Raw genomic sequence first — 22,677 nt, forward strand, 5'->3', positions numbered from 1 at the left:
TACTCCCGGTACGGGAGTGCGCGCATGCGCCGGCTTGAAGGCTGGCGGGTTGAGCCAGGAGCTGGAATGGGTCGGGTCTCTGTTGTGGGGTTTGGAGATTTCAGGATAACCTTGGCTTTGCAGACGAGGGAAGTTTGTAGCCGTCTTCTCTCGCTTTAGTCGAGGTCAGTGACAGCCGAGCCCCGGCCTGCCCCTCCCTTCTCCTGGGCGGGTGGCGGCCTCTCTCTCCCCGCCTCCTGGGTCACGTTGCCTCCCCCTCCTCCGCTGACCTGCTTCATTCTACAAATGGTTGAAGGCTTCCAATGTGCCCGAAGTCCCCCGGGATAAAAAGATAAAACAGATCTGCTTGGGGAGGTAAGAGATAGGGCCCTGGGGGAGACCTGGAAGGTCGTCTAGTCCACACAAACCTTCATCCTTCAGATGGAGCTGAGGTTCTGAGAAGTGAAGTGACTTTCGGAGGGTCATCCAGTGAATGAAGAGGTGGGATTCAAACTTGCGTCGTAAGACCATCACCTTAGAGTGTTGTTGTTTAGTCGTTTCAATCGTGTCGACTCTTGGTGACCCCATTTGGGTTTTCTTGGCAGAGATACTGGAGTGGTTTGCCATTTCCTTCTCCAGCTCATCGTACGGATGAGGAAACTGAGGCAGACAGAGGTGAAGTGACTTGCCCAGGGTCACAAAGTTACTAAGTGTCTGAGGCTGGATTTGTACTCAGAAAGATGAGTCTTCCTGATTCCAGACCCTGTGCTTCTCCACCTAGCTGTCTCTCACCTTAGAGTAGGAGCATCTTTTTTACGTTAAATTCAGCTAGGTGTCCAACTGGATACATCCCTGGACCCAGAGTTCAAAGCTAGTCTCAGATGCTTGTGACCCTGGGCAAGTCACTTAACTGCTCTCTGCCTCAGTTTCCTCATTTGTAAAATGAGGATAATAATAGCACCTCTCTCTGAAGGTTGTTGTGAGGATAAAATGAGATGATATTTGTAAAGTATTTTGCAAAACTTACAGCACTATATAAATGCAAGCTGTTTTGTAAGGGACCTTTCCGGCACCCTAGTGAAGCCTTCAGACCCATTCTCAGAATATTTTTAAAAAATTCGTAATTGAAGGAAATACTTAGTTTCATTTACAGGTTGGTGAAAATAAAGATGTATTTTTTTTTTAATGGAAGCCCACAAACCTCTTGACATCTGTCCATGGACCCACCAACAGTAAGAACCCTTGCCTTAGAGGTCACCTAACCTGACACCCTCATTTACAATTAGGGACACTTAAGACCCAGAAAGGCTAAGGAACTAGGCCAAAGTTTGGAAGGTTAAGCAAGTAGCAGAGCATGAATTTGAACTCAAAAGTCCTTATTCCAAGTTCTGTGCTCTTTTTATGGTGCCCAATCCATCATTCTTTCCACTGTGAAGAAATAGTTATAATACAAGAAAGTCTGGGCACAAGTGATATCACCTTAAAGAATGAAGTTTATAATATTCTGTGTAAAAGGACCTGCCGGGTGCTCTAGCCATTTCTAGCTTTTGAGGCCCTTAGCTCTAATAAAATAAAAATAAAAATCATGAAAACAAACAAGGCATCAAAGAAAAGATGATTAAACTGTTTTAACAAATAATGTCCTAGAATCTTTCCCTTAGCAAGTGTATTAATTTTGCAGCTCCACAAACATTAAGTTTATGTGAAAGGTCCTCTAGGAAGAAAAAAACAAACGATCTCAAGGAACTTCTTTTTCCACTGATGGATAGGTTATAACATGCATAGATAAGTAATCCCAGATGGTTGAAGGGGGAAGAGACAAGAGGAGAGAATCACTGTAGAAAGTGGCACCAGAGCTGAAATTGAAAGAAGCTAAGATTCTAAGAGGTAGAGGTGAGGAAGGGAGTCACTCTCAACATAAGAGGACAGCCTGGGCAAATGCACAGAAAGAATAAATGGAAAGTTGGGTCTAGGGAATAGCTCTGCTAGAAGACTGAAGCATACGCTGAATGAAAGTGTGTCATATGAAATTATATCTGGAAAGGTAGGTAAGAGCTAGACCATGGAAGTCTTTTAAATGTCACCATGAAAAATGTAGGTTTTTCTTAATCCTAGAGGGTGAAATAGCCACTGAAGTTTTCTGGCTACTGACAGGGTAAGACCTATGTTTTAAAGATAATAATTTGGCACCTGTGTAGAGAATAGATTGGAGAGGTGTTGCAGTTTCAAGGTGTCTTGTGTGGTGGTTTCTAAAGAATTCACAAAAAAAAAAAAAAGAATTCACAGACTCAGATCATCTACAAGCTAAGCAAAGGCATTTATTGAGAATTATGCTTCTTGGCAGCAAACGATGCAATTACATCATTACAGAAAATATGATATTAAAATATAGGAGGGTTTGTTAATTTGGGAAGGAGTCCTGGTGGAACTGTGCATGTGACTACTCATAATACATAAAGAAAAACCCATGGTGGGGGAGGTATGGTAATGAAATTATAATAAGCCTCTCTATATCATAAGTTCACCTACAGACAGTTCTTTGCTATTACTATGTAGGCGCCTACTTAAGAAAAGCCCCTTCTGTGATTTAGTGGTCAAACATCCTGCTCAGTATCCTGTTGGTGCAGCTTTCTGATTGGCTGGCTATTGCAGTCCTGTCTGAGACTATATGGATGGTGTGATTGAGACCATGTGAGGCATATGAGGAAGTTGAGATATTGGGTCTGGGGGCAGTGGCTAAATAGAGGTAGTGGTTAGAATTCCATCAGAGGGAAGACATTAGGAGCGTGTTTCAAGAATCCGTTTGATAAGTGATGAGGGAGGACCTCAATTAGGGTAGTGGTATGTGAGCACAGAGAACATGGTAAGGGTTTTGTAGAGATGAAATCAACAAGGCTTGCCAGCTAATTGGATGTGAGGAGGAGGAGGGGTGTGAGAGAAAGAGAAGAGTCAAGGATAAATTCAGATTTCAGACTTGAGTGATTGGAAGGATAATGTTGCCATCACAGAAATAACCAAATTTGGAAGAGATGAGGTTTAAGGAAGGAAGATAATGAGTTAGCTTTAGCCATATGATCATAGATTTAGAATCGAAAGGGACCTCAGAAACCATTTACTCCATTCCTATAGTTGTACAGTAGGGAAATTCAGTTCAAGAGAGTTTAAGTGACTTACCAGAGGTCACTTGGGAATTAAGTAGGAGAGCCAAGATTCACACTCAGGTCTCTAAACTTTAGCACACTTTCCACTGTACTGTGTAGGTAGAGATGTCAGTGGTAGATCCTGTGAAATGTCCAGTAGGCAGCTGGAGATTCAAGACTGGAATTCAAAACTGAGAAAGTAGTATCACAGAATTTGAAGCTATGAGACATCTGAGCCTGAAGACTACTGATGTAATGGACAGTAGGAATGGGTTACTAAGATGGGAATTGTGCTATCATCCTCTATAAGGCCTGATCACCAAAGGGGACTGCCCCCAGTATCTCCTGTAAATGCATCGGTCAGTCTCCCTATTCATTGTTTGCTATTATAAGCCCCATAGTAAATACCCTTGGTGAAGCGTTTGTCATATCAGTTAGTGATTCATTGAGGAGACTGCATCTCTCAAAAGAACCAAAGGGAGGGAATGAGAGAAATTATTATTTTGTTCTTTATATTGACAGCCAATTGTTAAATGAAGATCAAAATTTTTTTCCTCATTTAGGGCCCAGCCTCAGTAGGTTGGTCAATCAGTCAGTCTTTCAGTCTCTGGAGGACATAGTTGATTGGTGAGATTACCCCTAACCCTCCAGAAACATGCTTCTCATTCTTGGCCCAGACACCACCCAACTGGGATGCAGGGGAGTATAAACAGAATCCAGTCTGGGCAAGTTCTTGCCCCCGAGGAGTAGAGCCCTGTCCTTGTATTTAGGGTGACCGAGGTCATGAAAGAGAAAACAAACCAGAGTGGTCTGGGTGGAAATGAATTCCTTTGTTCAGATTACTGGACGTGGCTGAGTCTCAGGATCAAACCACACTCTCAGCAGGAGGAACTGAAGACTCTTAGTCTACTTCCTCATTAAATGTTCTTCGATCAGGGTTGATTTCTCCTGTCAGGGGCCTCCCCTTTTACAAAGGTATTTAAAACATTCAGTGTCTCCATTAAGGAGATCTTTGGTTACCAGGAGAAACCACTGACTATCAGTTTACGGATTATTAGCTAACAGAATTATTAATCACCCAGAAACTCCGTCTCAGGTTTTTCATTCATCTCATGTGGTTGTAGATATGGCCACATATGCACACCCTTCATGACCTTGCATAACATCGGCATCTTTCACAATAGCTTCTTAGTATATTGCAAGCAAAGCTAACCTTGCCATTTTAAAATTCAACTAACTTCCAACCATTTACCAAGGAGAGAAGTTGTGAGAGGTGTCAGATTGGTATATAGTGGAAATGTGCTCCATGTTCCAGAGTACAATTATCCCTTCCACATTGCAACTTTCCCCATCTCACTTTCAGTATATCTTGGGTTAGCATAAGAAATTAAATGGAAATTTTGGGAAAGTTTTATGAAAGCTGCAGATAACACATGAAAGCCAGCAGGTGGCGTAGAAAAAATTTAGAAATTAAGAAATGCATAAAATATATGTATAGTATTATATAATTTTGACATATTTTATCTTTTAATACCATAATAATTCAGATTTCTTCACTGGTCCAAAGGGAGGGCCAAAAAATTTTATGTGGATTTCCAGATTGGGGGAGGGGAGTGCTTTGCTTCTAGCCCCCTAGAAATGGAAGGGATAACTCTATATAGTTCTGAAGGATCAGTCTGGCCTGACCCCGGTGGTTTTCTACATACCTATAGCTGACAAATTGATTTTGCTGGTTCTCCTCCCCCACAGCAGGACAAGACTGCAGTTAATACTTATTCAGGATATCAGCTTGTAGTGCCAGTTAAGTCTCTTACTGAGGCAGCCAGTCACGGCCCTTTAAGAATACATCCTTCTTCCATATGAGAGCTAGATGTTGCATTGGATAGAGCACTGGACTTAGTTACAGGAAGACCTGAGTTGAAATCTAGCCCCAGACACTTACTGGCTATGTGACCCTAGGCAAGGCATTTAATTTCTATTTCCTCAGCTGTAAAATGGGGATAGTAAGAGCACCCACCTTGCAAAGCTGTTGTGAGTATCAAATATTTGTAAAGCACTTAGCACACTGCCTGGCATGTGGTAGGCACCATAGAAATGCTTATTCCCTTTCTCCCTGTGGGCTCCCTTCTGCCATTGCCTCTGCTCAGGATACCCATTTTACTCTGAACAAGCACATTGCCTTCACATTTGCTGTGTTTCTCATCTTCCATACCATCTCCAGGCAGCTGATATCATACATGGAACAACCAAATTACTTCTAAAACAACAGCTTTTCATCACAACACCCCAGATTAGTGAAGTTGACTGGGCTATCTTGTAGAGGCTCAGTACTACTCCCAAGAAAGGGGGAGGGATCTCCATTGCAGCAGTTTCTTGGATCTAGTTTTCAGGAGAACTTACCTGAACAAGACCACTTTTGGGTACAGTCCTACTTGACTCTTTCTAGCTCTTCCCCGTTACATCTTCTGTTTTGACTGATGGTTCAGGGAACACTGAAGTACAAGTATAGCAGTACAAGGTGAATCCTGGCGTCACTTTAGATCCCAGGAAAAGTCGAATGCAAGAGGCTGTGAACTCTTAGCTGTTTTAATTCAGATGATCCAGATGTATTGTAGGGACCAGAGACAGCCTGATAGGGGTCCTCACCTGATCTGTTGACCTGGATGTTTCTGGTCATCACAAGTGTTTATCTGTAGAGGACATCATTACCCTCCATTGTTATGAGAAGATTTATTATACTTTGGTTTGTGGTGCTCCAGTGCTACTTATGCTGGGGTGGTTTTAAGAATATTTGAGAGGTGAAAGTTCACCTAGGAAATTGTAGAGACCCCACCACCAGGGGGCAGGATGAGGTAAGAGGTGGTACCTGTTTGGTATTTTGGGAAGGGTATCATCTCTTCCTGGGCTCTTTCTTTAAAGGTGCATTGAGGCCATTTTCCTTCCTCACCCTCTGTGATGTGAGTCCCAGCCCATAAAAAGGTGAAGTAAGATGCTTCACTTTCCTTTCTAGCTCCCCTTTAGGAGAAAGTTTTCCAAGAATTGTTTGCAGTGTTGATTGTTTAGGAGAGGTCAAGTAATGTCCTCTTGTCCTTTTTTTTTTCCTTCAACTTCAACAAGCATTTATTAAGCACTTGCAATACAATTGTGCTAAGCACTTGCAATACAAATACAAGCAAAAAAAAAATAGTCCCTGCCCTCAAAGAGTTTATATTCCAATACGGAGAGAGAAAACACAATTGGATACTAAAAGGCAGGGGAGGAGAGGAGAACGTATTAATACTGAGACGTGGTGGAGAAGTTAGTGGAGATGGGAGAGGACTGAAGAAATGATTAGCTTGAGGATTTCCTCAAATGGAGTTCCTAGGTTGTTGCTCAAGTCGTTTCTGACTCTTCATGACCCTATTTGGGGTTTTCTTGGCCAATATACCAGAGTGGCTTGCCATTTCCAGCTCATTTTGTTCAGATGAGGAAACATGGCAAATCCTCTTGTCCTTTTTAATTGACATTTTTAATTTTTACTTTTAAAAAGCTAGTTTTAGTCGTGTTTTATGTTCCAAAAATCTTTATTGTTTTTTGAACCTGGAACCTAATTGAGGCTTGGCCTACAATCTTAAGTGAAGATAGAATGATAGTTTATTTAGGGCAGGAACTGTTTCATTTTTGTCCTTATATCCTCAGGTCCTATCACAGTTCCTGGTACATAGTTGGTATTTAATAAATGTTGCTTACTTGAGCTCTTAAAGTAACACATTTGAGCTCACAGATATATCTTTTGGATTCCACTTAAGTGCTCTGTTATGCCTTCAGAACTTTACTTATCTCAAAAAAAGAACATTTCCTTCGGAGCTTGTTACATTATGTGTATCTTGTATGTCCCTAGACAGTTGTCTCCCCCACTAGAATATGGACTTCTTGAGTGCAGGGAGAGGGTTTTTGCCTTTATTAATAAATGCTTGTTGACTGTTAAATGTTAAACCTTGAAATTTTGTCATACTTAGTTTTGAGTGCAGTGATGCAAGTGAAACTACTTCAAGGCCTGGCCAAATCTCCCTGCATTTTAGCAAAAATATGCCAGTGCCAAAGTCTCCCTAGAGTTCTTCGTCCAGCACTAAAACCCATAAAGGAATTTGAAAAGAGAACATGCAAGACGCTGACAATAAATCAAAACTTGGGTTTATGCTGTTCTGAAACAGTAGCTGGTGGCTTGAAATGTTCATTTCCTGGACACATCACCTGGAACGTGTCAGCTGCAAACATAATATCTCAGTTGAAGACCGTGTTCTGCAGAGGTGAAAAAATGAATGTTCTATCCCTGAAATCTTTTAGTACTTCCAGAAAAATGAGCCACGAACTAAGTCTATTGTATACTAAGTGGCCTATGAAAACAGTAAAGAGGCAATATTCTTCTATACCAACTGGAAAAGTAGAAGTTCAGCAAACCAAGAGACCTCTAAAAGCACCTAGGACCAAACAGCCACCCAGGGCTAACCTTCCACTTCCTTCTGTGAATAATAATCATGTATTCTAGATAGCTGTGAGTGTAACACTGTATCTATATGCTAGTATTTAAGATTCAGCAAGTTAAACTGACTTAACTGGTTTTCATCTTTAAGACCTTTGACATGCCTAAGGAAATCAATTACTAATGTTTTCATTGCTGTTAATAATAGAGGTAAAAACACAATGTAAGTATACGTGGATAAATAATTTCTTAGATATTGGCCATGGAACACTTCAGGGCTTGAAACATACTGATAGAAATCTTAATTCATGGCCTTTAAGACTCTTTCCAGCTCTAAATCTATCATTTCTAAAGTCTTGTGATCCTGTGTAGGTATATCCATGCCTCAAGAAATTCTGAAACAACAGAAGGGAAAGACTATTTTTACCCACTAACACAGTGTTCCATATAATATTTTTGATACTTATGTAACTTCATATTTAATACTTTGGATAGAAAAAAATTTAATAACATCAAAATGTTCTCACAAAACCCACTTTGGTCAGGTAGAACATCAGGATTTTGTGGAACACAGTTTGAGGAAATGACTTCATTAGACAGTATCCTTTAAAGGAGAATATTAGTATTTGTATGACCAAATCTAGTCTGCCAGCAGGTTTATGGAAACAACTCATCTGATTTTAGTTTCACTGTCAAAATATATATTTTGTATTTTAGCATTATCCATGCATATAGATAATTGCTCCCTTATCTGTATGAAGTAGGAAGAAAATCTGGCAATATAAGGTGGGAAAATAATAGGAAGACCATTCATTTCTTGAATTTTGATTTTTCGGGTTTTTCATTTCAGTTTGTTTTTCTAGGAGGCTAATGAATGATTCTTAGATTCTCCCTAAACGCTGTAATCCAGGTCATTTGGTTTATTATTGAATATGTTTCAGGTATTACAATTTTGCTGTACTTTTTAATATTATTTGTTGTATCACTAAATTATTGAGCTCTTTTTCCATCCATTTTTCCCTCAGTATACCTACTGTTTGCTCTAGTTTTCCAGGTTCTCAGCTCTCCTTTGGAATTTTTTATTAAGAGCTCTATTTTAATTTCTTTATCTTTTCAGTTCTTAGGCCTTCCAATCCTAGGGGGTTCCTGGAGCCATTCCATTTTTTTCCTAGGGTTATAGAAGTAGTTATTATTAAATTATTCTTTTCTACTGGGCTGAGATAAACACCACAGAATCAAGTTGTTTGTTGTTTTAATAACAAGTGACTTAAGCAGTCAGAGAAAAATTTGTACCAGGTAATTGATTGCATAGAGTTCTGTATTAATAAAACTTACAGTTGCATAGTGTTTTACAGCTTATAGACCAAGGTCTCATACATTTCAATTTGTGAGATCTGTGGGACAGGACATGTCTTCATTTTACAGGTAAAAAAGGCTGAGAGAGGTTGTATCTTAGGGCTGCTAGGTAAAAAAGTTTAGATTTACACTCCAGCCCTTACAACACCATGATCAATGTTCTTTTATTACTTCATACTAATGATACAGAATTCTGTGTTTAATCTTTCCCAACTACCAGTCCACATATTTTTACTGGTCTGCAAAATTTTGACCACTATTGCCCCTTCTTAAAAGTAACTAACTTAAAAAACAAACCTCTGCTCAACAAATTAAATCAAACCAACATTAAGTACCTGCTATTTGGCACTCTGCTAGTCAGTAAGTCAATAAACTTTTATTAAGCACCTACTCTGTGCCAGGCCTTATGGAGGGGGGTGGGGAGGGTGGGGGTAGAAGTGGGGAGGGGTTAGGAAGAGGGGAAAGTAAAAGAAAAATCTGAAGTTTTGAGCCTGGAGTGATAGGTAAGGTGCTAGTGTCATTAATAGAAATCAAATTAACAAGCATTTATTAAGTACCTGCTATGTACAAGGCATTGTGCTAAGTGCTGAAGATAGAAAAGTAAAAACACTCCTGCTCTCATGAGCCCATAATCTAATTGGGGAGACGACATGCAAACAATGATGTACAAACATACAAACAATGATGTACGAACAAGATATATACAAGATAAATTGGTGATAATCGTAGAGGGAGGTTTGGGGCAGAGGGAAGAGGAGAGAGAAGGATGAGATTTAATGATGGGAAGTTGGAGAGATGTAAGATCAGATACCTTTTCTCATATTCTTATGCCTCCCTATATCACAACTCTGGCATTGCCAGGCCAGATTTACTTAAAACTTAGGTTTAGTTGATGTCTAAGATTTCTTCAGAGGTGGGGGGCAATAGAAAAGGTAAAGTGAGAAAGGTGTAGGCATTCTAATAGTTCATTTTAAGTCTGCAGTATGACAGACACCCATGCCCCTCATTCATGATAAACACTTGTGGACCTATGAATTGAACTGCAGGCTTACCCTGCTTACCATGGTTAATTTGGTTCTTTGAAGCACAGTGATACAGAATTGTAGGTGCAGTGAGTCTGTACATATATCCCTGAGGGAAAGACTATTCACAGAAAAGGGTGTGGGGGGAGACTCTATCAATTGTTTATATAATACTCTAAGGCCTTTATGACCATTCTGCATTTTATGTGGGATGAAACACAGACTTTCTTGTACCTGAAAAGAAAGTAAAGGAAAAAACCCACGTTGTTAGATGAAATATCACAGGAAAAAGTTAGTGCCACAGGAAGTGTCAAAAAAAGGGATAATGGGCCAAGTACTCTTTCTACAATATTTTGCTGTGCTATGGTGGCTTTTGTGTATTTTGTAGTAACAAGATTATTGTGAAAGTGGTCACTCAGTAAACATTGTGCCTGCTATTTGCTATGCACTGTACTGGGAATTTAAAAAAAAAAAGGTAGAAGACCGCCCCTGCTCTTGTGCTAGTGAGGAGTTCGCAATCTAGTGGAGGAAACAACGTGCTAATAACTAATGTACAGACTATATATAAACAGGATCATTGGAAATAATCAACAGAAGGAAGGCATTAGAATTCAGGGGAATTGGGAAAGACTTCCTATTGAAGGTAGGATTTTAACTGGGACTTCATGGAAACCAGGGGGTGGAGAAGAGGAGGCTGTGCTGTATATGTGTTATCATCCTTTTTAACCTAATAGGTTTCTCTGATTTCAGAATATCATAACATGGTAGGAAAAATTAGAGTTTAGTAAGTGGTAAGATTGCAAGTGAAATAAATAGCATCAACATACAATGCTTGAAAACTTTCAGTGATATATTGCAGAAAATAAAGAAAGAATTCTGGTGATTTTTTATAATGGGGGAATGAAGTACATGCCACTCTATTTTCTCCAACAATAGAATGTTGCTACATCGCATTTTATGTTTTCATTTAGGTAATGCTTCTATTATACAAAAAATCCTGTAGACTTACAAAGTTTATTGCAACGCTTTCCTTTTTCCTTAGCTGTCTAGCACCACCTACTGGAACATGTTTTCTGTAGCCAGAAATTCTTGTGGAATTTGCCTTTTGCAGAAAATATTACTGATAGACCTTGTTTGACTTATCCAATACCATTCCATCCATTTTGCTTCAAGATAGTGATGTATAATAGTCATCCTTATATCTAATCTCTGCTTTTAGTTTCTAACAAAAATCAACCACCATAGAAATTTACAATAAAAGCTTGCATGAAACTGTAGAGGATTCATAAATTTAATGCCACACAAAGAGAAAAAAGTTCAAAGATAAAGATCCTACAGAGATGTTTTTGTTTTGTGTTTTGGAGGCAATTGGAGTTAAGTGAGTTGCCCATGGTCACATAGCAACTAAGTATCTGAGGTCCAATTTGAACTCAGATCCTCCTGACTCCAGGGCTAGTGCTCTGTGAATTGTACTAGCTAGCTCCCCCAAGTTGTTTTTTTTTAATTACTTTTTATTGATATTTTACAACACTTGTATTTCCTAATTTATCCTTCCCTTTTCTCCCAGAGAGATAGCCTTTATAATAAAAAAAGAAGGGAAAAAATTTCAGCCAATATTGAAAAAATCTGCTATTATCTGCAGTGTTCTATACCCATATCCACCACCCTATTCCCATTGCCCCCCAAAAATAGAAAAGCTGGAAGTACCTTTTCATGAAATAAGACATTCTTTTTTTTTTTTTTAGTCATTCAGGATTTTTTTTTTAATTTATTTATTTTTAGTTTTCAACATTCACTTCCACAAGATTTTGAGTTCCAAGTTTTCTCCCATCTCATCCCTCTCCCATCCCAAGATGGCATGCATTCTGAATACCCCTTCTTCTAATCTGCCCTTTTATCTCTCCCCCCTTCTCTTATCCCCCTCCCCTTCAATTTTCCTGTAGGGCAGGATAGATTTCTATACGCCATTTCCTATACATCTCATTTTCGAGTTGCATGTGAAAACAATTTTTTTTTAACGTGTGTTTTTAAAACTTTGGGTTCCAAATTTTCTCCCTTCCTTCCTCCCCACCCACCCTCATTGAGAAGGCAAACAACTCAATACAGGTTATACATGTATAGTCATGCAAGAGATTAAACATTCTTAAGCCTAATTTAAGAATTATCTGGGAAAACTTAATCTGGTGAGATAATACCCTCACCACTCAAGTAAGTCCTGAGGCAGAGCTGGCCTGGCTGGGAGTGAGTACCCCAACATTCTTCACCTTTATATAACTTTCCCTTAACTGTCAGACAGGACCAGGGACTGGATATCTGCCCTGTTGCTACGTGCTTTCTTCACACACACACACACACACACACACCCCCAACCCACTTTCCTTTTTTTTTTTTAATAAATTAATTAATTTTTAGTTTTCAACAATCACTTCCATAAGCTTTTATTTATTTATTTATTATTTTTATATGAGGCAATTGCAGTCAAGTGACTTGCCCAGAGTCACACAGCTAGTGAGTGTTATGTGTCTGAGGTCGGATTTGAACTCAGGTTGTCCTGACTCCAGGGTTGGTGCTCTATTCATACTGCGCTACCTAGTTACCCCCATAAGCTTTTGAGTTTTAAATTTTCTGCCCCTCCCTTCCCACCTCCCTTCCCAAGACAGTGTGCAATCTGATATAGGCTCTACATATACATTCCTATTAAACATATTTTCACATTAGTCATGTTGTAAAGAAGAATTAGAACCAATAGGAAGAACCACAAGAAAGAAGAAACAAAACAGAAGAAAAGAAAAGAGCAAATAGTATACTTCAATGTGCATTCAAACTGCATAGTTCTCTGGATGTGGATAACATTTTCCAACATGAGACTTTTGGAGATGTCTTAAATCCCTGCATTGCTGAGAAGAGCTAAGTGTATCTGCAGTATCTGCAGCCACAATGTGGCTGTTACTGTGTATAACGTTCTCCTGGTTTTGCTCACTTCACTCAGCATCAGTCCATACAAGTCTTTCCAGGTTTTTCTGAAGTCCACTTGCTCATCATTTCTTATAGCACAATAGTATTCCATTACATTCATATACCACAACTTGTTTAGGTACTCCGCAGTTGTTGGGCATCCCCTTAATTTCCAATTCTTTGCCACCACAGCAAGAGCTACTATAAATATTTTTGTACATGTGGGTCCTTTTCCCATTTGTATGATCTCTTTGCCCAACCCTCTTTCTTTGGATTGAAAATCAAATCAACATCACCCTCATTGAGAGTGCTCAAGTCAAATCTACAAGCATTTATTAAGCACCTGCTGTGTGCCAGGCACAGTGCTAAACACAGTGCTAAAACACAGATACAAAGAAAGGCAGAAACCAGTAACTGCACTCAAGGAACTCACAGACTAATTTCATCTACGCTAATGAAGTAAGTACAATCTAAAAAAGTGGTAAGTAGTAAATAAAAGTTATGTTGCAAAAGAGTGTGTGTTCCATCACATTCTTTAGTAAACAAAAAGTAGAAATGCTTCCTTCCCTAACATTATTAATCGTATACTCATGTGATTTTAAAAAGAAAAACAAGAAAAAATATTTTCCATTCTTTAAGCAAAAAGTATGCCATTCTTATCAGAATAGACAGAGGGTCAAATTTAAGGAGTCGAATTTGTTGCTTGCTACTGGTTGGAGTGACTATCAGTACATATTCCTTTCATCTCTACCATCTCCTCCCTTTTCCCACTGTGATAAGGATGCTGAGTTGTTAGTACCTTCGAACACTTCAAAACCCATGGGAGTTACCTACTCATACTTTCCATGATAGGTCACTTTGAGTTTTTGTAGTGTAACCCATTTTCTCTTTATCTCCAACAGCTATAGTTCCTTCATGGTACTTTTTTCTTTGAGGGGGATGCTTATGCTGATCACAAACACTGCAAGGTGAGACGACCAAATGTTCTGTGAAATGTTTCTTGTTACCTTTGGGCACTTGATAAAAACCAACTCCTTTACTTCGTGCTCCAAGGAGAATCTGAGCTATCCATCATATGCAACTTTATCATATTTTTTGGTTGTGTTTATAGTGAGAATGTTAATAGTGACATAGGTCAGTTCTTTTAGTGACATGTGATCTTGCTGGTAGTTGGAAAAGGATCTCACACTGAGAGTACCAACAAATAAATTAATTCTTATGGTGTGGCCATTCATTCATTTCAGTCATGTCTGACTCTTTGTGACCCCCATCTGGGATTTTCTTGGCAAAGATACTGGAGTGGTTTGCCCTTTCCTTCTCCAGCTAATTTTACAGATGAGAAAACTGAACCAAACAGGGTGAAGTGACTTACCCAGGGTCACACAACTAATTAATGTCTCCAGTCATATTTGAACCCACATCTTCCTGACTCCAGGCCTTGTGCTTTGTCCACTCTGCCACCTAGCTGCCCAAAGACAACTGTCAGGACTTTAAAGACTTCTTTACTCTCTATATTTCCTTATCCCTGCCTGAACTGGCCGCACGCCGACCTTCTGCCGGCCGCACGCCAGTACCCTCTCCTCCTATAAGGAGCACACTACCAGAGTCATACTCACTTCCGAGTCTTCAGTACTCAGCTGGATAAACACACAGAGACGATCCATTGGGAGGCGCCAACACCAGAGCTTTATTCAGAGGCCATCACAGCAAGCCATCATAGCAAGCCCAAGCAGCAAGGCCAGAGCAACAGGGCAGGAGCCAGGAGAGAGAGCGCGTGATCTGACCACGCTTGTTCCTAAATACCTACCTAGCCCCTCCTCCCCAGCCCTCTTACTAGCCAATGATTGTAGGGTCAGATACCGGAAGGGGCTGTCTGAGTTTAGCACACCAAGGGGGAGGGAGTGACGTAGGAGGCTAGGACCGGATACAGGGAGGAGGCATCTGGGATTAGCGCATAGACAGAGTACGTGACCTAGGAAGTCAGACTCAGACACTGGGAGGAGGGGTCTGGGTCAGTGCTGCACAAAGGGACCCAGGAAGTCAGGAAGGTCACAAGAGGTGTCTGGGGATGACGTTGCATATAGGGAGGGGACTAAGCAAAGGGAACTCAGTCCTCTGCCGTCCCACTCCCACGTGGCACCGCCCCTTGCCTCAGGAGCTCAAGCTCCGGCTACTTCCTTGCACCCAGCTTATGTCACATAGCACTGCCCACTGCCTCAGGGCTTCTCCGTATCCAGCCCATCCCAGTTCACCACGACTCTGCCTACTCTGCCTCGACTTCCAAAATACCCAGATCTTACCCTACTCTTGCCACAGCGCTCAACCTGGTAGCTGCCAACATCAGACAGTCCCTCACACCTGCCTAAAAGCTTTGGCAGTTTTTTAGGCCTGTTTGGTGTCACTGTATTTCTGGGCCCTAACATAATTTACTTTTATTTTTCAAGCATCTTCATGACTGTATGGCTAGTGAGAATGGTGGTGCAATGGCATTCTCACATATTAATTAATATGGATAAAATAATGTGATAATTTTTTGACCCAGAGATGCCACTGATTGGTATATGCTCCATTGGAGTCAAAGACAGGGAAATATTCACATTCAAAATAAATATTCATAGCATTACCTTTTGTGGTAGAAAAGAACCTGAAACAAAGTAGATGCCCATTGATTGGGGGATGGCTAAACAAATTATGGTATATGAATATAAGAAATGTATACCATAAGGAAAGATGAATAAGAAGAATTCAGAGAAGCATGGAAAAATTTATATACTGATGCAGAATGAAGTAAGCAGAACCGATAAAACAATGTATATGATGACAGCAACAATCTCAAAACTGAATTCTGTATAATTATAATGACCAAGCTTGGCACTAGAAAAGAGATGACAAACTGTACTACACCCCTTTCTTTGCAGAGATGACAGACAGTAGGTGGGGAATAGTACATATAATTTTATAGTCACATGATAGTGATTAATTTGTTAAACTGCTCTTTTTCTTTTTTTATTCTTTGTTGCTGAGGAAGAAGGCTATTTTCAGAAATGTTAAGGTGTTATGAAAACAAAGATAATGAAAATGTTTAAATAGTATAAAATATATGGAGAAACCTTGAAAATTGTGGGTAAAAAATGATATTTCTTTTTTGAGGGGAATTAGATCTAGTTAATTAGATTTTTTAGTTATATGAAGATTCTAGTTATGAAAGTGCATTGTGATGAAAATAGGTTTTAAAAGTTCCTTTAGGGTCAGCTAGGTGGTGCAGTGGTTAGAGCACCAGCCCTGAAATCAGGAGGCCCTGAAGTCAGGAGGACCTGAGTTCAAATCCGACCTCAGACCAAACACTTAACACTTACTAGCTGTGTGACCGTGGACAAGTCACTTAACCCCAATTGCGTTAAAAAAAAAGTTCCTTTAAATTTAATTTTCTTTATTTTGGTGAACTTAATCATCAAGAATAAGAAACATTGAACTATTATGTAGATTTTATTTTAAGAAACACACATGCTTCTTAACATATATCATTATAGGCAGACATCCTTATAGGCATTCTAAAAAAAAAAAAACTGGGTGATTTTTAAAACCCTTTGTCTCTCTGCTTTTCTAGCATTTATGCTTATGATTATAGAACTGGAAAAAAGTCACACAAAGACAGGTCATTTTTTAATTTTTCTTATTTTCATGGCTTTCCAAGATCCCCGAATTCATCACCTGATGGTCAACTTTATGATGTTGCATCTCTGTACTTAGCTAGGCTGGTCCTCAGACAGCAGACTGTGCCTAGTACTGTAACTTGCTACATTTCCTATGTTTTTCCAGTGTGGTACAACCTGCCCATGCTTATGCTTTGCTTGTATGCAATAGAAAAGCCATAACGTGGAGTGAAAATTATTGTTATATCTTGCCTACAAATATTTGGGAAAGCAGGCTTTAGTTAAGGTGTTGAGGAAGTGACTGGACATTTTTGTTGAGATTTTAAGTGGGATTACTGGTCACTTTTAAGAAGTGGTTGTAGCTGTCATTTCAGATTCAGCTAGAAGGTATAATGAATTTTTCAGAGAATGATTTTCAGATATATCAAGGGTATGTTTGATGAAAAGATGAGAAGGGGATAGGCAGTCTTCACAAACAGTTTTATGCAACAGAGCACATCTTTAAAGTTATATAACTGACTAAAAGGTATAATGAATACCTAACCTTGATCTGTTGAATTCTTGTTAATTAATCACAAAGAAGGTAGGGCATTTCTTTCAATAAAGCAAATCATGGCCTTTGAGTCTCTTAGTTCACAAGGAATCTCTCAAGTGTATATACTAAGATCATATACAATTTCTTGATAACTGATTGTTCAGTGACCTTCTGACTGTCATTCAAAGCATAAAAATAGGAAAATATATATTATATTTGTCATGAGTGTTTGCTGCTGTCATTAAGAATTCCCTAGACCTTTTTAACATGTGTCGTGGACTGATTTTCAGAATTATATTTTAAATGCATAAAATAAAGCATACAGATTTATGAGGAAAATAATTATATTGAAACAGTTATCAAAGTGTTAAAAAAAGAATTCATGAACTACAGACCTCAATGACAACAGATGACCCTGACTCATGAGAACCAGCGACTGAGCAGGTATTATCTGCTTCATTGTAGCCCTTTTTGCTGCTGCTTCTTTTTAATGTCATTTCTTTAAGTCACTATGAACTGCAAAGTGTTGGCATCATCCACAACATGGACCAATGTGTTTAAATCTAGGCCTCATTCCTTCTGAATGGGAGAATTGAACCAAGCCTATCACTTTAAGTCTTCATTCTGTCACATTTGGTCACTTAGGAGAGCATGTCATTGCTTGTTGGTTTTTGTTTTGTTTTTGCTGTCTTTGAGGTTTTTTTTTCTCCAGTGTTAATGTATTGGCTTCTCACATCCTTGAAGTTAACATTGTCCAGTTATAGCCGTAAAACCATTTATGTAGAAAAAGGTTCACTAGAAGGTATTTAGGACCTTGCCGCTAAGGAGTCTGATAAGAGGAATATCTGCCAGTGCCCCCCACTATGTGAGCTGGGTTAGTTCTTTTTCTTGAAAGGTACTGAAACCATCCTCAAAACTTAATTGACTCAGGGACCCAAAGGTCCAGACCATTGACATTAATTCCTGGTCTTCTGAGTACAAAAAGCCATAGAGAGGTCCAGCTTCTTCCTGATGCTTGATTGACAAAACCACCATGGTCTTCTCAGGTACTCAGCTGAATCAACACATTGTCCTTGTTAAGTATTCTGGTTGACTCTCCATTATTTAACTGTTAGATGGACTATGAGTATCTCATTTAGTTCTAATAACGATGACTACTGAACCTCATCTCTTCTTTGTCACCTTCATTCCCTTTCCTGTATAATACTTCTCTGTATTCATTTTGTATTGCCCCAGGCAAATATAAGCTCCTTTAGGGTAGGGACTTTAATATTGATCTTTGTTTTAACAACACCTTGCATATAATGATGACTTAGGAAGTATTTCTCAAACTTAATCGTCCTGTGAAGGTGGGACTTAAACTTTGGGAATCTCCTTATCTTCTATTGATGATAGACTAGTTATGTTAATGTCTTGCTCAGAAATAACCCTTCAGGCCACTGGTCCATTGCAAGTATAGAGTAAATTAAACATTGGATATAGCAGACATAGTATACCTTCCTCAAATCTGCTTAGCACCAGAAATTAGGACCTACATGTCATAGTCTTATCCAGGTCCTCTCATTCCTGCAAGATCATAAGGGAAATAATATTAAATACAGGAATTAAATACAGGAAACTCCCAGATCCACCACTGAATGGGGGAAGGAGAGAATGGATAAAGCATTTATTAAGTACCTACCACATTCTAGTCACAATGCTGAGTGCTTTACAAACATTATCTCTTACGCTCAGTAAAGCCCTTTCTACTTCACTCCTAGCAGCGTTTTTATTTATCTGCACTTTTTTCATATCTGTGACCTTGTGTGTTTAACGTTTAGAAGCTGCGCTTCTGCCGTGCCAAGTAACAGTGCTGCATTGACAATATGCAGGTAGAAACAAGGAAGCAACAGTGCCTAAAGAGGCAGAGAGAAATCCTAAGCCAGGGGTGGGGAACCTGTGGCCTTGAGGCTACATGTGGCCTTCTAGGTCCTCAAGTGCAAAACTGGTTCAGTCAGAGGGCCACTGTAGCGTCTAGGCTGCAGGTTCCCCACCCCTGTGACCTAACTTCTTTCAGGAGTCCATAGGGTGGAAGAGTAGGAGAAGATCATTTGGTGCTAAATGATAGGTATGGGATTAATCTTAGGGAGAAACTGTATTCTCTAAGTATAAAGCAGAACCTTGTACTGTAACAAGGAAAGATTTGGATCAGCGAACAAAATGAGACCCTTGTGTGTATGTGTCATTCCTGCCTCAGGTGTACCATCGTAGTTATTGTCAGCTAGACATAGATCAGAGACCTCTGTTACTTTCCTAGGGTGTGTGCTTGGAATATGACCAAAAAAAAAAAAAATAAAGCCTCCTGAGACTTATTAAACCTAATGCCACTATTCTTGGTGGTACTGCCAGAAGGAATCTAAAAGTCATTACTGAGACCTATGAAGGCCTGGGGAGGAAATTGATTTCAGGTGTACACATGAGGTTCTTTTTTTTTTTTTTTTACTGCTAGCATTTAAATGTAAGGGCCTCAGAAAAGAGTTGGATTTAGGAAGTGAAGACCTGGCTAAAAAGAAGGTATCCGTACTTCTGGACCATACCTTAATATAAAGTCATGCCAGTTCTTGATCAGTTATACAGTATACCTAAAAAGGGCCTAAAATATATTGCTGGCAGGCTTGCAAAGCTTTTTTAAACCAAAGAGGAAAGGACAAAGGTATCTGAATATAGTTAGACACCTTATAGTAGAAAGCACAGCATAGGAAGAAAAACAGCAGTGGAGAGGATTAATAATCCATAAGAGACAATATCTAAGAGTGAATATGGTAATTTTAAAAAATGGATTCTGATCACCATCCACAAAATACAGTCAATAGGTAAAGTAGTGACCTTAATGCAGGCAGGCAGATTTAAGCCTTATGTGCATATGACTTTATAGGTTAGGCCTTGTGACTGAGATATGGCAACTTTATGGCTCAGTGGATAGAGAGCTGGGACTAGAGTCAGGAAGACCTGAGTTTAAGTCCATTCTCAGATACTTACTAGCTGCGTAATCCAGGGCAAATCTCTTAACCTTTTTTTTTCCCCTTGGGATAGCTGGCAAGGGATGGTGGAAAAAAGGTAGAAATACTTAACTCCTGTTGTGTTTTTGTTGTTTTTGTTTTTCTGCCAAGGAGAATGATCTTCTTTGGATTGGAAGGTTAGAGAAAAAATGACTAACAGGGAGTTGAGCCTAAGATAAGTGAGGAAGTGATAATAAAACATCCCCCTTAAAATGGGGATAATAATAGGACCTAATTCACAGGGTTGTTGAGAATATCAAATGAGATAATATATGTGAAGCACTTAGCACAGTGCCTAGCTCAGAATAGGCACCTAAATATTTATTGGCTGAATAACTGATGTGGGATCTCAACAAGTGGAATTTCCACTTGGATTCTGTCCTTGCCGAAAGTAGAGCTAATGCAGCCTGATTAATTGTAATGGCAAATCTTGGTCCAAAAAACTTGATGAGGAAACACTCTTCCTCCCTCATAAAGGAACAGGTTATGAAGAATGGGCACTATAAATTCAGAATGTGGCAAGTTGCCTTTTCTCAAATATTTCTCAAAATATTCTCTTTTGTTTTTTAGGGGTAGGGTTGGGGGTGGGGGGGATGGGAAGAGGATTAAAGAGAAATGATTGGTCACAAAAACAAAACAATAATTTAAAAGTCAAGCTACTGATACATTTTTGACTTGCCTTAATTCAATTCAACAAATATTAAGTGCCTACTACATGCAAGGCACTATACATGTATTAGGAATATAAAAATTAAAATAAGGCTTGCTCTCAAGAAGTTTATATCCCATTGGGAGAACACAGCATGGTTTAGATAATAATATAGCATAAGAAATGAAAGGGTAAAGGAGAGATCTAAGGATATTTTTATATAAGCTAGTTAGTCTACTTGGAATCAGGAAGACCTGAGTTCAAAAATGGCCTCAGACACTAGCTATGTGGCCATGGACAAGTCACTTAACCTGTTTTTGCCTCAGTTTCCTTATCTGTAAGATGAGGATAATAATATCACCTAGTTCCCAAGGTCTGTTGTGAGGATAAAATGAGATAATGGTTGTAAAGTGCTTTGCAAACCTTAAAGCCCTATACAATACTAGCTAATATGATTGCAGTAGCAGTTTGAGTAGGGAAAAAACACTGATGATTGTGGGAATTGAGAGAGCATCATGAAGGAGTTAGCACCTAAGATGAGCCTTCTGTAGGAGGATAAAGATTCTGAAAGGCCAAGTTGAAAATGCTTCCCAGGAATGGGAGAAAGCTTCTATGAGTCACAGAAATATGAGATGGCCTGGCATCATTAGGGAATAATTAACAGTACAGTTTGGCTGTAATCTAGGCTGCTTGAAGGGGAATAATGCAAAATAAGACAGGATGATAAGGTCAGAGCCAGAGGGGAGGGTCTTAAATGGCAAACTAAAGGATGTTAAGTCTTGTTTTGCAAAAGGATGACCAGAAAAGGTCTGAGACCACTTCTTGGGATAGCAGGTCCGTATGGTAGAGAAAATACAGGAATACTTAACTCCTGTTGTGTTTTTGTTGTTTTTGTTTTTCTGCCAAGGAGAATGATCCTTGGATTAGGAAGGTTAGAGGAAAAAAATGACTAACAGGGAGTTGAACCTAAGATAAGTGAAAAAGTGATAATAAAACATCTGGCTGCTCTCAGTAACTTCATGTTATTAGGACTGGATGAGTAATCCCAGGGTATGGAAAAACTGGCAGAAATTATTGTAAATCCTCTCATCATCTTTGAAAGTTGAGGAGAATGGAAGAGATACCGAAGGACTAGAAGAGAGCCCTCATCCCACTTTGTTAAAAGAAAAAAAGCAAAGAAGATGGAGTCTCCAAAGCTCCAGTGAGCTTTGGAAAAGAAAACAAATTGCTAAGAGACTAGCCATCTTTGTTTCGTCTTTTGACACTAAACTGCTAGATTAGCAGAAGGCTGTAGGGAGACAAACTTAATCTTAAAGCATTTGACAAAATCTTCAAAGTGATAGAAGTTACAAAGCAGCACATTTAGGCTTTGTATAAGGAAAAGCTTCTTAATTAAAGCCATCTAAAAGTGCAATAGGTTTACCTTGGGAGAGAATGGATTGTCCCACACTGGAAGACTTCAAGCACTTTGGTATGTTGCAGAGGAAACTCTTTCAATTATGGTTTGGACTAGATAGTAACTTAGTTTCAATTCTGAAATTCTGTGATTCTGTTAAATTTAAGGTTTGACCTTAATGACAGTATAGTTAAATGGATTCAGGATTGGTTGAATGACTAAAATAGTCATGAATTCATATCAGCTTTAAGGACATGTACTGGAGTGCCTGTAGAATATGTTTGTGGCCCTGTTGTTCAGTATTTTTTAATCAGTGACTTAGATTCTAATCAATGACTAAGATTCACAGAACAAATACCCTTAATAGAAGGATTTGTTTTGTAAAACTTGGACTCAGTCCAAAGACCTCACCCAAGGATCTAGAAGGACACATGTGGGCCCAAGTTCCCTACCCCTGACTTAGAATATAGATATCAAGCTTATCAGATTTGC

General features: G+C 39.2%; 1 long non-coding RNA gene across 3 annotated transcripts in view; it reads left to right on the plus strand.

Annotated features, from left to right (window-relative positions):
• The first annotated feature begins 19 nt into the window (after nt 1–19).
• The window catches only part of LOC114040013, a 38,119-nt gene continuing 15,461 nt past the window's right edge, over nt 20–22,677 (plus strand). For 2 of the 3 annotated variants that reach the window (XR_003568729.1, XR_003568727.1), the window contains exons 1-2: nt 20–354; nt 13,817–13,882. This is a non-coding gene — a long non-coding RNA (uncharacterized LOC114040013). The remainder of the gene's footprint in view (nt 355–13,816; nt 13,883–22,677) is intronic. The other variant, XR_003568728.1, reaches the window with a different exon arrangement.

The sequence above is a fragment of the Vombatus ursinus genome, unplaced genomic scaffold (genome assembly GCF_900497805.2).
Source record: "Vombatus ursinus unplaced genomic scaffold, bare-nosed wombat genome assembly UNPS02012602.1, whole genome shotgun sequence".
Classification (NCBI taxonomy): Eukaryota; Metazoa; Chordata; class Mammalia; order Diprotodontia; family Vombatidae; genus Vombatus; species Vombatus ursinus.